Below are 16,660 nucleotides of genomic sequence, written 5' to 3' on the forward strand. Positions count from 1 at the left end.
AAGTGTAATGCTGGTGGTCAACAAAAGAGGTTTAAAGACTCTCTCAGGGCAAATCTAAAAAAATGTAGTATAAACCCCAGCAATTGGGAAACACTGACCTGCAAGCTCTCCAAATGGAGAGCAGCCTTTACCAAAGGTGTCATGGGCTTTGAAGACACTCAAACTCAGGACAAAAGGGAGAAACATGCTAAGAGGAAGCCATGTTCGTCAAACCCTCACCGTGATCAACTCCCGCCTGGAAACCTATGTCCCCACTGTGGAAGGATGTGTGGATCCAGAAGTAGCCTCCACAGTCACTTGTGGACTCACTGTTAAGACCGTGTTCATGGAAGACAACCTTACTCGGCCACAAGTGATCTCCAAAGAAGAAGAAATAAGTATTAGTACTGGATTAAAACATTACAAAAAGAAACTAGGGCTACAGTTATACAATCAATATTCAATCAATTAATTGACTAATCTTTTTTTTAAAAAATGGTCAAATAAAACAGTCCCCCAATTAATCAGAAAGTTTTTATTTGATAACATGTAATTTAAAAATCTCAGATGACAAGCCCTGCCTTAACTGTGTGATTGCAAGTCCCACTGAGTTCATCTGGACTAACAATCTGTCCATTTGTTTTCCATAGCCATTAAGTATCTAGACAAATATTTTTGTTATAGAAAATCACAGAGTGAATTACAATGAACAAATAAAATCGTTTAGTCTGCCTACAGAGTAATACTCAAAGTAAATAAAAGATTAGTTTTGTCATTTTGTTGTGCACTAATGACCATATATTGCCTTAATGAAAATTGAGGTTGATGTTGGGAAAGCCACAAAGTTTGCATATTTAAGAAAACATGACTACTTTTCCAAGATAAAGGGTGCAATCAGCCTCTCATAGAAGTCAACAGCCGATCTCCAATTGATTTTAATGGAAGTCGGTTACACCCACAGCGTCTCTATCCATGTATCTAGGACAGGTGGTTTGAATTAGGAATGGTGGGCTTTGGGGGTTTTCCTCCCCTCTTTTAGTTTGACTATCCAGAGAGACAGGAAGAAGTAAATTATGAAATCAGCTGATTGTGGTTCTGTGGTTTCATGCATCAGAAGCAAGCATGATGTCTTGAGAGCAAATCAGCTATGAAAAGCAACTGTAAAAATGTGATACAGCACAATTGTGTTTATTGTCTTCCAATGCTTTCCAGATCTATTTCCTTCCAATTTACAGCAGGGGAAGACAACAACTCCAGAGGCTCAAATCTTTTCCTTGTTGTTTCCACAGAGAAAAGAAACTTAATGAAAAGGTGCGTGGAGCTGCAGGGAACATGATGTAAATGTAGGAACCTCTCTCAAATTTCCAGAGATCACATGTGTCTGAAGACAGACCCAAGACAAAGGGAACATTTGCAAGTGCTGATATTGCCCGCTGCGCTACAAATTATAAACACGCAACCAAAGTGAAAAGGGGCAACACATTTTTTTAAGGTTGTCAGGAGACTCCTTTTCCTCTCACAGTTACAGTTTCCAGAGTTTCTTAAGAAGAGGCATTCGTGGTTAATCCACTCTGGGAATTGCAGCTCTGTGAGGGGACAGGGGTTTCAAAACAACTCTCAGCTCCCTTAACTGGAAGTACATTCCCAGTATTCTTTGCAGGAGGCCATGACTGTTCAAAGTGTTATGATACTTCTTCACATGCCTAATTCCGATGAGTCCTAAGGTACGCCAGTCTGAGTAGAAAAGAGCAGTTGGGCACAACTCCCAGTCAGGGAGTGATCTTATAACATGCCTGTTTTATGAGGAGCAATACATCAGATCTTCCTTTAGGGGAGAAAAGGGTTCACCAGCTTTCCTGGTGTGTTGTACATGTTGTAATTGCTTTTACTGTAGTTTTTTCCAGTTTTACACTGCCTTGCAATATTTTATATGAAAGTGGTTTGTAAATATTTAAACAAATGAATAAAGGAATCTTTATAAAGAGAGATCTTTTTTGTGAGACACTTGTTAACAGTAATAAGGCATTAGTGATTTGATCATATAGCCCAGTATTAATCAAGGCCTGTATTTACTAAACACAGCAACAATAATCCTTGACCGCCACAGAGCCTAGGGCTCACCAATTCGAATCCCCACGATGGGGTGAGCTCTCATTGCTCGGTCCCTCCTCCTGCCAACCTAGCAGTTCGAAAGCACGTCAAGTGCAAGTAGATAAATAGGTAGTGCTCCGGCGGGAAGGTAAATGGCGTTTCCATGCGCTGCTCTGGTTCGCCAGAAGCGGCTTTGTCATGCTGGCCACATGACCCAGAAGCTGTACACCAGCTCCCTCAGCCAATAAAGCGAGATGAGCGCCGCAACCCCAGAGTCGGCCATGACTGGACCTAATGGTCAGGGGTACCTTTACCTTTATTGAATAATTTAGGAATTAAGTGTGAGAAAATCGACACGTCAGATTCAAAAGGTCAAGACAGACTAGATTATTAAAAGTATGTTTACAAAGCTAATGCAGTTTAGTAAGTCACAAATTTGCAGGGTTTGTAAAGGGGAAAAGTTCTGCCCAATTGTGTTCCTCTGCTAATGGAAGGGGCTTACATCCTATGGAGGCCTCCCTCAGTGTAATAGGGAAAGAGGTGATTTTTGCTGATACACATGAACCTCAGATCTGCTTCAGAGGGTTGGAGACCCTCACAATGAGAGGTAGCCTGGGGGGCTGCAAGGGGAAGAAGAGTTGGCCCAAATTGCTTACCTCTATTCCAACAAAGAGCCCTCCTTCCATGGAAATGTGTAGGTACCGAACATAAAGACATTGTGTAAATGCGAGGAAATAGAAAAGAGTTACCTGGGTCTCCGTCTCCACTCAATGGGCAGCACTGAAATGCATTGAACTCACAGTAATTACAATACTCAGATTTGTGATTTTTACAGTTTGCGAGTTGTCCCCGGTGCCTTTGAGCAAATACTGTGATTTATACGTATTACATGTATATCTTGCCTTTTATATATCTCCACCACCCCCACCTCTACAAAAACTGTATGTCATAGTGACTGGTCCAGAGTTATCCTGTGAGCTTCAGGGCTGAGGGGGGATTAAAATCTGGTGCTCCTCCATCCTAGTTCGACATTCTAACTGTTGCAGCACACTGTCCATTCCTAAGAAACCCCAGTCAAATGTGTGCAATATTATGAGCAAGCCATTCCAGCTGGCACAAAGTTTTCGGCGACGCATAGTTGCCAAAATACACTTGAACAGCGCCAGAGTTAGAACCTGGACTAACTTGCCTTGACATATTATTATCACCCCATATAAATCAAATAAAATTCCCTTACACCCTTCTTTTGGCAGTTCCTTTTAGGTTAAGGTCCAATGTACATTTTAAAGTCTTGGGAGGCTTTTCAAATGCTAGAAAAGTGATACATGAAAATGTACTTTAAATTCAAAGTATAATGATGTAGTCCTATGAGATTTCCGCCCCTCAAACCTTTGAGGATTTTCAGAATGCTTTTTATTTTCATAAATTTACCACAGTTTGCTGGCATGAAGTACTATATTACTGCTTCTCCTTATTCAATATTTTTCAATCTATAGAAAGGCACTTTTTAAATCAAAGTTCCTTGTTTCCCCACTACTTCCCTGCAAAGTAAGGGTCCAACATCATCAACAAAGTCCTACACGTGTATAAAATGTGGAGGTGATTCAGAAGCAATAACTAGTGAAGACTGTTGGTTCCTTTTTGGGAAGAATCGTGGGAGGGGTGGTCTTGAAGCAAGTTACCTTCCTAGCTATGCTTTCTGTTCTGGGAAGGAAGCTGGCATTACTGCTAAAGATGAAGGAGAAATTTGATTCAGTTCAAATTTAAACATGAACCTGCCTCATTTTCTGAAATAATTGGCAAACTGAAACAACCATCCTTCAAAATTTGCACTTCTCCAAATTTTGCAGTGCCGCTCAACACATTCATTTTCTATGTTGTTCTTACCAATATATACATTTTTATGCACACTTTACCACAGCACATGCATTTTTGCAAAATTCGTAGAGGTGAGAATTTGGAAGCATGGCTGCACTTTGGTTCATTTGTAGTTTTGGAAAGCATAACTTAGGTAGATTTGCATTTAAATGTGAACTGAATAGAATTTCCTTATGTGTGGTTTAGTGTAATTCTTGGTTCTCATTCTCCTGCCCAATAGTTATGTTTTATGATTCTTTATGGTTTTAGACTTGTATGAATTTTATAGTGTGAATTTGTATGTTGGAAGTTGCCTGGGTAGGGCTGACCCTAAAAATCAGCCTACAAATATTTTAAATAAATGAAAAAGTAATGTAACTTTTCCTGGGGAACCTCGTGCTAACTCTGTTCTCTGTTCGTGCCATGGTCCCAATCCTGATTGCTCCCCACCTTTTTTGTAACAATAAATAAATAAATCAGGCACATTAAATGCATTGTGCATTGGCTAGCTTGGCGTTCAGTTTGATGTTTGTCCTGTTAAAAACAGCTTTTAAAAAATTAGGTGTGCCTAGGCACATTGCATTACATTGCACCTGCCACAGCAAGAAATGTAGAAATACTGAACTTTACTGGGTGTAAAATAATGGACTTGAAAGTGCTTGAGTAAAATGGCTACTGGGTGACAAATTTTGGTCCACAAACAGAATGATGCATTCACATGTCGAAGCAAATACTGAGGTTTCCCAGTTCATAAAAATATCATAGAATCTTAGTTGGAAGGGACCCAGTGGTCATCTAGTCCAACCCTCTGCAATGCAGGAATCTCAGCTAAAGCATCCATGACAAAATTTCATATCAGCACTTAAAAACAAACAAACAAAACCAGCCATGTTTTGTAGCTTTCCATCTAAAAACAGATGAAAGTCATTTCATAACACTGAAAATAACATTTTAATCCCTGTCACTACAACATTATTTCTAAAAGTATCTACACTTGCAGAATCAAGAAGAAAACCACACCAGCATTTGATACAGCCAGGATTAGTCTGCTGTTGTGCAGCAGAATGGCGATAAAATGCTTCTTATTTGCACATTGGTTTCTATAGACTAGGCAGTGAAATGGAACCAATTAAAAAAGGTTAGGCTTGTTGCCGATATGACAGGCCTGGAAAGTGAACCAGCCACTGCAGCCGAAAGGAGAGAGTTAAGCAAGCACTTAATTTTCTTCTTCACATGAGGTGTCTACTTGTCCTGTTTTCCAGATAGCAGTCCTCTGATTAAATGAATCCTCTATCGGAAGGGCTGCCCTGTCCAAGACCAGCTTAAAGATAAAGAACCATAAGAAAGGAAAGTTGAGGCCTTGGAAGTTGCCTGTCAGCAGTTAGCACCCGGACCGCATTCACACCATAGCTTTTAAAGCACTATGAGACCATTTCAAACCATCATGGCTTCCCCCAAAGAATTCTGGGAGCTGTGGTTTGCTAACAGTGCCAAGAGTTGTTTGGAGGCTTCTGAGCAACAATTCCCCATGAAGAGGGATTAAGTGTAGCTCCATGAGGGAAACGGGGGTCTCTTAACAATTCCCAGGAGCCTTCACAAACTACAGCTCCCATAATTATTTGGGGAAGCCATGCCTGTTTAAAGTGGTATCATAGATGACCCTCCAAGTGCCCCTATTTTCCAGGGATATCTCTGATTTACAGAAGCTGTCCCAGTTTCTGATTTGATCCCAGAATGTCCCACTTTTCCTTAGGACGTCCCTATTTTTATTGGGGTAATGTTGGAGGGTACAGAGGTATCTGACCTCTGAGACATTTGAAGGCAATCCTGTATAGGGAAGGTGCTTTTAAAAAAAAATGTTTAATGTTTTGTTATGTTTTTATATATGTTGGAAGCTGCCCAGAGTGGCTGGGGCAACCCAATAAGATGTGTGGGGTATAAATAGTAAAATAATCATTATGGAATGGGATGTCCTTATTTTCATCAGATAAATATTGGAAGGTATGTCATCGTGCCTTAAAGGTGTGGTGTGAGCGTGGCCCAGGACTATGTGGGCACTGGTCACAGTCTTCCCCCACGATGGCAAGATCTATTTCTATTTAAATTATAGCAATGGTTCTAAAAGTACATATACACTGGTACCTCTGGTTACGAACTTAATTCGTTCCAGAGGTCCGTTCTTAACCTGAGACCGTTCTTAACTTGAGGTACCACTTTAGCTAATGGGGCCTCTCGCTACCGCCGTGCGATTTCTGTTCTCATCCTGAGGTAAAGTTCTTAACCTAAGGTACTACTTCCAGGTTAGCAGAGTCTGTAACACGAAGAGTTTGTAACCTGAGGTACCACTGTATAGGAATAAATTAGCTTATGTAAATTAACTCAACTCAAGTCCTCACTGTGGCTTCTGCTGATGTTCTTTCAAGTGAAGATGGTGAGATGATAAATGCAGCTCTCTGGATGAGATGGTGTGTACCGAATGCAATAAAGGCACTGGCAAAATGAAAGCTTATGTAAATTTGTGTCTTCCTGATGTGTCAACGGCCGCCTTACCAAGGACGGGGAGAAGATCTAAAAGTCCTGAATTTTTACTCTACTGAATCTATTTGTTTACGAATTTTGCATTGCCATTTTTTCTTTGCCCTCCTATTATTTCCCTTTGAATCCATTATATATGCTATATACAGCCTTATTTTATTAAAGGGGGGTGGGGAGAGGGCGCACGAAAGTTCTGGCGCTCCTGCATATGGTTGTTTACTCTTCTTAGATCTCTCCAATCCAGCTTCTAAAGTAAGGCATAAAAGATGGCTGTTTGACAACTCAGGGAGATTTATCAGTCTTCAAATATATTTTAATGAACAGGAAAGGTCTTAAAATCCTTGCATTGTGACTGTACCCTTTGAAAGGGGTTTAATTTCTTGTAGGCGTATGGAGTCTGCTCAGCCTCTTAGCCGGCTGATATAATCACAAAACAGGCAAAAGCAGTAAGTTGGTTTCTATAATTAAATCTTTTCCAATTCTAGGGCTTTGCTTCCTGCTCCCACCCCTTGATTCCCACATGAAATCATTGGCCATTATACCTTGCCATTCCAAAGGTTATTCATTCAATGCTTCACCTGGTATAGTCTTTGAAACTTTTTTTTAAAAAAGTTTACGAAACACTTCAAAGTTTTCAGAGGTTTTCCTTTCCTCCTAAAGAAGCACAAATGAAGGCTTATAGTAGAGCTTTTTTTTGTTTTTGTTTTCTCCTAGCAGTTAATAAATTGCATTTTGACTGTTTCAAAAAAACAAGATGCTACCCTTCATTCAAGGCCAATTAAACAAGCCTAGCACTGTGACATTAAATGATATCTCTTGTTCTAATATGGAAGATGGGATGGAGGTGTAGCAGGGTGGTACTGTTCAGAAAGTAACTAGAGGTGGATTTAAACACAGGAAAACAGCACTGTAAATGAGTCAGAATTTAGATCGTTAGAGGAAATATCAATGCCCGCGTGTTATTAATTAAACTCAAATTCCCGAACATGGCTCTAATTTGAGCTAGCCGCATGTTTCACACAGTATGTATTTTAAAGTTTGTTTTCCAGTTTCTGCACATGTTTTGACCTGCAGAAACCAGGGAATAGATGGCATCCAAGCATTAAGAAAAACATCTCTTTGCCTCGCCTCCGGTTGTATAGTGGCACTTTGTTATCCTACATGACAGTACATGACAGACCCTGGATACAGTATGATTTAAGAAACTTCCTCAAGAGGTTGAAGAGAGGAAATGCTAGAGTCTGTTCTCCTTTCCACAAGGCACTACAAGGGTTATCACTTGGAAATCTTGAAGATTAATGGAGGAGAGAGGCCACATGGGAGTTTGCCAGTTAAAGAAGAAGAAGAAAGGACCAGAAATGTTGAAGCTAACCTGAGAATATCGGCACCTTTACCTAATTGCTGATGTTAGCTTTTTACATTTTGATTTAAAGATCCTCACTGGAAAATAATTATAGGTGCAGAGAATTCAAGTGTGCCTATGTTACCTCATAAATCTGCACTTACAACAACCTTTAAAGGTAGATCACGTGTATTATTTCTATATTGCTAATAGGGAGGTGATAAGAATTGGATAAGAAGTAGATATAAAGTGTTTCTGAGCAGAGATACCCTTCTGGGATCCTTGCAATAACACAAGGTCTCTGTCCATACACATTCCATGTGCCAAAACGATGGGCATTTCGCTAAGGTTTTAAAATACCTGGAATTCAACCGCGTTTTGTCATATTTTACAAAGCATCTCTAGCACCAGCTGATGGTGTTATGTGCAATACCATTTTTACCAATACTGTTACAAGCTGTGGTAACAGTAAAATCATCAGGGTACGATTGCTCAGGAAAATACACCGCCGATATCTTCCTCTGTCAAGTGAAAGCAACTTTTTATAAATTTCAAGTAAGTTGGAAAGATGGATATAAAACAAGAAGAGGTTAAAGGAACAGAAATATGGAAATTCCTTTGAAATAACTGTCAGAAAAGGCATTTTCTTCTCATTTCAAAACATTCTTCAATAATGTGCTCAAATCTCCTGCAGTTTAGCAGTATTAATAATGCAGATTCATTCCTACCATCTAGCTCGGTCCATAGCTCAGTGCCATATACAAAATACTCTGAAGGAATTTGATTACCAATGTGCCTAACCTCACAGAAGCTCAATTTTCCGGCCTCTGCTGCCAAGAGAGAGTCTGCAATGTTCCCTGATGCCCTCATTACTCCTGTTTTCCAAATTCAATGACCTAATCCAGATCTAGCCATTGCCATTGGCTTGCAAATTTATTCTGTGTAACTTAGTGCTGACTTCAGTACATATTTCCCCCCAGAATACAGTGGGGGTTTTGGGTTTTTTTCTAGCGCCTGGATCTGACGGACCTCAAGACCAGTTCCATCCCCCAATGAAGCTGTGTGTTTCTTAACACAAAACCACATGGGAAATCTTTTCTTTTTAAAGTAATTTTTGATATAATATGGAGTTTGCTGCTGACAGATCTGAATCTTACAAAGCCAGATCATCATGTGGCAGTCAGGAATCATACCAGGAGGTCACAACTGAGGGCAGGGATGGGGAACCTCAGCCTAGGGGGCCAAATTCACCTTTCCAGGCCTCTCCATTTGGCCACTGGGACATTTTCCAGGCCACATCCCTCCCTGGCACTGCTTTGCAGTCTCTTTGGGTGTTTTTGCCTGCCTGTGAAGAGTCCTTGAACTGTTATCAAGCTTCTCACTTTCTTGATGGAGGCTCTGGGAGGGCAGAAACTACCCTGTGCCCACTTTTGCCCCTGGCCTTGCCCACCACTGGTATGTGAAGCCCACGAGGTGGCCCAGAAGGGAGTGCCACCCTTGAGCTAAAAACAAATTTCCGTCCTGAGGGGGTCAAATAGGGAGTTGGAGCTGAAGACATTAGAACAAGATGAGAGCCAACAAGATGAGAGATTTATTGTATGAGAAAAGTCCCAGCCTGTTCAGGAAGCATTCATCATCATAACGTGCTTGCATGCTGCCTTTCCAAAATAAACCATGCTCAAGGTAGCCTACAATATGAAAAAAATAGGAGCCCCCAACAACAACTCTCAGCCCCCTTAAGAAACTAAAGTTCCCAGGATTCTTGGGGGAGGCGATGACTGCTCAATACAGTGGCACCTCGGTTTTCAAACGTGATCCATTGCAGAAGACCGTTTGACTTCCAAAACGTTCGGAAACCGAGGCGCAAAGGGCAGTCTGCAAATTTACAGAGAAAATTGAGGAAAATACAGTGGTACCTCAGCGGAAGCCATTCAACTTCTGAGGCACGTTCAAAAACAGAAGCATTTACTTCCGGGTTTTCGGCATTCAGAAACCAAAACATTTGACTTCCGAGATGCTCAGAAACTGAGGTACCACTGTACTGTGTATGATACTGTACAGATGGGGCCTGTGCTTGAAAATATAACAAAATTTTACCACTTAAACAAGAAGGCAATGAAAACATCGAATTGAGAAATCCCCTTATGATTCGTAATGCCAAACAATAAAATACAAAACACCACCCCAAGAATAGCAAAAAATCCTAACTCCAAAATTAAATATTGACTGCAACAAAAGCCCCTAAGTGACTCCCCACTCTGATATTTCTAGGGACCCAGAGTTTTTCTAGACTCACAGTAAGAGTCCTTTAACAGTTACAGTTTATGTGCCCCTCCAAAAAAAAAAAAAATCCAGGAGGGCAAATCAGGGCACCCTCTATCCCCCCACTCACTTGCTCTCTCACCCCCTCCCTCACCTGCTCGCACACCCACTCGCCCCCTCCCCATCTCATAGCTTTTTTCGCAACCTCTGCCTCCTCCTGCTCCACCTGCACCACGTCCTGCTTCCGGACGTTCTGTGAGAGAAGGAGGAAGAAGAGTGGTGAAGCCCTACCCCACCTCACTCTGGTGTGAGCCAACTGACTCATGCCATAAAGGTAAAGGGACCCCTGACCATTAGGTCCAGTTGTGGCCGACTCTGGGGTTGCGGCACTCATCTTGCTTTACTGGCTGAGGGAGCCGGCGTACAGCTTCCGGGTCATGTGGCCAGCATGACTAAGCCGCTTCTGGAGAACCAGAGCAGCGCATGGAAACACTGTTTACCTTCCCGCCAGAGCAGTACCTATTTATCTACTTGCACTTTGACGTGCTTTTGAACTGCTAGGTTGGCAGGGACTCATGCCATGGATTGGGGCAAAAAAATGCCTGTCTTTTGGTCCCATGCTCTGACATGACAAGAGCACAGGATTGAGATGAGAAGCCGGGCCAGCTTCTGTCAATCTGGGATGTCCCACTTAAAAGGGACCGTTGTGTGGTAGGCAGTTTTGTAGCTGGGTTCAGGGCCACGAGGAAATAGGCCAGCAAAGCAAGAGATTGGAGTGAAGCCTTTCTAGCTACAGTGGTACCTCGCGCTGCTGCAGCACGATTTCTGTTCTCATCCTGAAGCAAAGTTCTTAACCTGAGGTACTATTTCTGAGTTAGCGGAGTCTGTAACCTGAAGCGTATGTAACCTGAAGCATCTGTAACCCGAGGTACCACTGTAGCACCCACTCCTGTAGTTGAACATTGAGTACCCAAGACTAGGCCCAAACTTGGGATTCAATGCATGTGGTAGCTGTGCCAATGGGTTTAACCATCAAAGCTGCCTTATACCGAATCAGACATTGGTCAGTCTAGTCCAGTATCGCTTGCACTGACTGGCAGCTGAGCTCCCCAGGTTTCAGTCAGAGATCTGTCCCAACACCTGTTATTTTATCTGTTAGAATGGAAATGCCAGGATTGGGCCTCCTGCATGCAAAATACTTGTTTCTAGCCAGAATAGATCCTGCAAAATGTTCCAAGTTTTTTTTTAAAAAAATCCCTCTGAGCTAGGCGTGCTAATGTGGATCTCTGGATTGCAGCCAAATTGTTAAAAATTATTTTCAAAAACCTCAATGAAGGCTCTATCAGGGAACTGGTTGACTAAGACGTCGTTATTTCAAACAATATATATTAAAAAGACCCCAATAGTTACAGTAAGCTCAAGAGTGACCTTTCCATGTGGGACAATATGAAGGCACTTTAGACCATCCCTTTGATTATACCGATCTAACTAAGGAAGAGGTATTATTATTTTTGTTCTAGGGAACGATCTACTGAATTACACATGTCTAGGCTGTCACTCACAGTGGCAACACAGCGAAGGGAACTTCTTTGATCTCTGGAAAGTTAAAAGTTGCAGACAGCAGGAGTCCGTGATGAAGGTAAAGTTAATACGCAGATCCCGGAGCTTGTGTAGCAATGGAAAAGGTAGATTATGAGCCGTACCTTGTTAGTTGCCTTAACCTATTATTGATCATTGCGCTAATAGCTATTATGCTAAGATTGCAATAAGAATCTGGTAAGGCTTAGAAGGTAATGACCAGCTAAATTGCTATAGTTACATCACAGTTTAACTTGATTTTGCAGACTTTATGGAAATAAATCAGTTAGTTTGCCGTTCAGATTACATTATATCCTCTGGCGTTGTGAAGACTAAGGTTTTCACATTAAGCAAGATTCCAGGTCTCGTCTGTTTCAGATACTCTAAGCAAAGCTCCTTCATCGCCCCTAGATTCAGCTGGGTCTTGCTGAATAAATACAGCGATGAAATGGTTGTTGTTTAAAAAGGACACAATCAGTATGTGTCGAGACAGAAGCCATTGTTGTTTTCTTTTGACTTCAGTAAGAAGGCAGATTATTATTATTATTATTATTATTATTATTATTATTATTATTATTATTTATAGACTGCAAAAAGCCATCGAAGCAACATATAGGGTAAAAGCAGAATAAAACAACCCAAACCTGAATTTGCCCACGTGTGATTGAAAACCCCTCAAAAACGAAGACAATCTGCAAGTGCCCATTAAGCAGGATTCACAGTCCTCCGCTTCAGAGGTTATAAACTTGTGCCTTAAATGGCCCACGTCAGATTGCAGGTTCAGGCTAACAAGATTGGGAGCACAACATGTCAGTATGGAAGAGAAAACATGCAGGGGTTCATGGGAGAAAGAATGCATGTGAGCACATGCAAGTGAAAGGAAGAATCTGGACTGATGCTGAGGCGCAGGTGAAACTGAATGAGAACATATGTGACTATGAGTATAAGAAGTAGAAAGACCAAACAGGTGAGAGTATTGTGCAGGTAAGAATATATGGGTGTGTCCGAATCAATCAATTATCTATTTATTTATTACATTTATATACCTGTAACTTCCTGTGGTATGTTGCAAGTTGTCATACCACAAATGGTGCAGTGTTGCTTTTTCTGTCCAACATTATTTTTGTGCTTCAGTGTCCTCTGGACAGCAATAATGCAGTAACCTTCAGGAAGCATCACAGAATAACTAATAACATGGAATGTTGTGTGGATAATGCGGCATAAATCCATCACTGATGTGCACTGTTTATTGCATCAATGACATGTCACAGAAAACAACCACACTGTTATGTACTGAGCTGAATCCTAGAACAATAGGATCCAGAATGCAGCAGTCTGATTGGTCCGCAGGAGCCACCCAATCCAGCTCCAGGTGGAAGTGACCTGATTGGCCTGCAGGAGCAGCCAATCAGGCTCCTGGATGAAGTGAATCAGCAACCTGATTGGCCTGCAGGAGCAGCCAATCAGGCTTCTCAAGGAGGTGAATCCGTGACCTGATTCACCTACAGGAGCAGCCCGGAATTAGCCAATCACGCGGGGCCCATGGTGTAAATAATGTATGTATAGCTAGACATTTTTGGGGAAGTTTCATTCATTGCTACTATGAGCTGAATAAAGAGCATGAAATTCACACTCGCCTCCGAGTATATTTCACGCACCCAGTCTGGAGAAGTCCATTGCCAGCCATTTAGTATTCAACTCTTTGGCTTCAGGCCTCTGGTAAAGAGTTGTTGCTGGCAAAAGACAGAAATGTAAATTAACAGATGGATGGATGTTGCATGATTTTTAATTCTTCTAGTTTGGGTGGTATCCCGAGTGCTCACTCAACTCCCTTAAGCAGCATGCTAGGGACATATAATGCTATGTTTCTCCATCCTAGAGTGCACTTACTTTAAAAGCGTTCCCAAACCATCTCTTGGAACCATCTTTCCATTTGTTTAAGTGGTTCATTCTTGGAGTGCAGTTTTCTTATTCTTATGGGGAGAAATGCTTACTTATCTATGCAGTCTTTAGACTCTGAAAGTAGAGGCCTAGAAAGCTGCTGCAATATGACCCATTTAAAAACAACAACAACTGGGAATTTAGGTGCTTAAATGTCAAAATAGTGTGTTTCGTTAAAGCAGTATAATATATACACAACTCCTTCAAGTCATCAGACAACACCTTTGAACAAAGAAAAATCAATTTTAAAAGTCAAATATTGCCGTTGAAATTGAATATTTGATATTCTGGAATAGGGATTTTGAGGGTGGATAACTTTCCAGCATTTCTAAAGAAACAGTGGAGGATTTTGCCTTAGCTGCATGCACACTATGCCTTTAAAGCATATTTGGAGAACATTCTTTCCCTCAAAGAGTTCTGGGCCTGTTTTCTGGGAACTGTAGTTCACAGAATTACAATTCTAGGCAACCCTTAACAAAGAGACTTCATTTTCTCTGGGATGGGGAGCAGCCAGGATCTCTGACACCTGTGTGGGATTTAATCAGTCTGCAACCTCCATCTTGGAACTGAGCCTGCTAGTAGACCCCATGGATACATCATCAGTCTTATTTTTTGTACGTCTTCCACTACCTCTGCCACCTTTATATAACATCTTGCCTCATGAAGAGCTGTGGAGAACTTGAAAGCTTGGAGCTTCCCCACTTACAGATCAACTTTATAAACAGGAAGAACAACCTGTATCTTAACTTGGTCATACTCAGACTCACGGAAAGTAATGGACATGAAACATTTAGTTCCAATGGGTTTACCCATTTAAGGCAGATCTACACTATACATTTCAACTCTCACATATTCAACTCTCAAAACTTTCTCCAAGAGAATCCTGGGAACAATAGTTTTCCCCTCACAAAGCAGCATCTTTTAACAATCTACAGTTTCCAGAGTTATTGGGGGACAGTAATGTGTTTTAATTGTGTGCTGAATGTGCTTTGAATGCATAGCGTGGACCTGCCTTTAGTTGGATACAGCCCCAGGAAAAAGAAATGCAATAGATGGCTGAAAAGGAAATAAACTGAGGATCTTTGGCAGAGGAAAGTTTGTGGAGAAAACACTGTAAGGGCAGCATTGGTGGAGCATAACTGACTAAGCCGATTGAGAAGACCAAATGTGAATATGTTGGGTGTACATTCCTTGCTCTGACTTCCTATGTGTATCACTACCCTGTTGGCCTGGCCATTTCCCACAAGCCAAAAAAGCTACAAAACAACCCTGCTGAGGAAGTTTATGGCTAACCTGGCATCGGACCTGTTTTCGTGTTTTTAAGTGCAGCCAATATCAAGCGATGGATGCTTCTGCACACCCCTTAAGTCTCACAGAATGTGACTGTGATGTGTGTGTGTTTTGCCTGGCCTCAGATGTGAAAACCACAAGCAGAGGCCCCCCACATGGATGGCCATGTTTAGCTTTTAGAAAGAACGGGAAGTAGCAGGGAGAATGGCCTTTAGTTTTCTTAGGGGGGCCTTGTCAGCAGCCTTTTGCTATGTTCATCAAAGGGCACTAAAACCAGTGGAAAGACTGTGGTTGTTATTCAAGACACATCATTGGTGTTCCATGAAATGTTGTAAATAGGTTGTTTTTAAAAATTAACATAACCTGCATGGAATGATCCTGTTCCCTTAGTGACTTTTATATCAAAGGCTTTGAAGGGGAATTAAAAAATAAATAAAAATTTAGCATCTAGTTGGAGACCTCTTGATGGGCTTAAGATGCAATTTGAAAAAATAATTTTGGGAAAGAACAATTTCCCCCCCTCTAAAATATATAGTACCCTATTAGAATGGGAAACAAAGGATGAGTTTGTGAAGGCAGTGATGATTCACTGGGTGTCAGATTTCAGATACAATATAGAAATCTCAGCATGGGGGGGGGGGAGTGGAATAACACAATAATTTTTTTGGCATGTTACACAATTAGGGAAAATATTTTAAAAATGATGTACAGATGGTATTTGATGCCCAGTAAACTCACTAAAATGTATTTTAAGAAGGATCAAATTTATGTTGGAAATGTTCAGATGAAGAGAACTCTTTAATTCACATGTGGCGGCAGTGCAAATTTGCAAAAAGAAATCTGGGAAATGATATATGACGAATTTTAAAAAGATGCTTACGTGCACTTTCCTCAAAAAACCAGAAGCATTTCTGTTAGGTCAGGAAATACAAAAAAAGTTAAAAACTTATTTCTTTACGCAACAGCAGCCACAAGAATACTGTACCCAAAAATGTGGAAAGAGAAGGCTATCCCAACAAAGTATCAATGGTTGTGATAAACTAATAGAATATGTCGAACCAGCAAGTATGGCGGCCAAAATAAGAAATATAGATGGAAAGATAACAACAAGCGAGTGGGAACAATTTGAAGGGTATTTAAAATGAAATGGTATTAATATAAAATCTACAAGCAGGAATAAATCTATGATCAGCAGCAGACAAAATAAAGTGTTATGAATAGAAAGAGAAAGGAATAGATAACCAGTGGAGATGTAGCAAAGAATCAATGGAAGATAGGTTGGGAAGTCTGTATTAGATTTGATAGGATGGGAAAATGTATGTAAAATGTATACTGAGAAATGCATAGATAATTTTTAAAAAATCATTCATTTTAGCTATCATGTATTAAAAACAGATATTTAGATCCAAATAGGAAATATATTCATGTTCCATAATCACAATCCATGACATTATTGGAATTTAAGAAGTACTATAGGGTTTATCTTGACTAAGGTTAAATTTCTAATGGGGCAAACCAATATATATCTACCTAGGAGTAAGCCCCACTGATTGCAATCAAACTCCCAGGAATATATACCGTATTTATAAAGTTGCAGCCAACAGTTGTAACCTTATACCCATGTATAGGATTTACTGTAAAGGAGCCAGTGTTAAGGCAGCAATCCAAAACTCACTTGGTAGAGACTAACAGCACAATCCTATGCTAGTTTACTTAGCAGTAAATTCTGCTGTGCTTAATGGGATTTACTCCCACGTAAGTAATGCTAGGACTGAAGTAGAAGTC

This window comes from Podarcis gaigeae (genome assembly GCF_964106915.1).
Source record: "Podarcis gaigeae genome assembly, chromosome: 12".
NCBI classification, from domain to species: Eukaryota; Metazoa; Chordata; class Lepidosauria; order Squamata; family Lacertidae; genus Podarcis; species Podarcis gaigeae.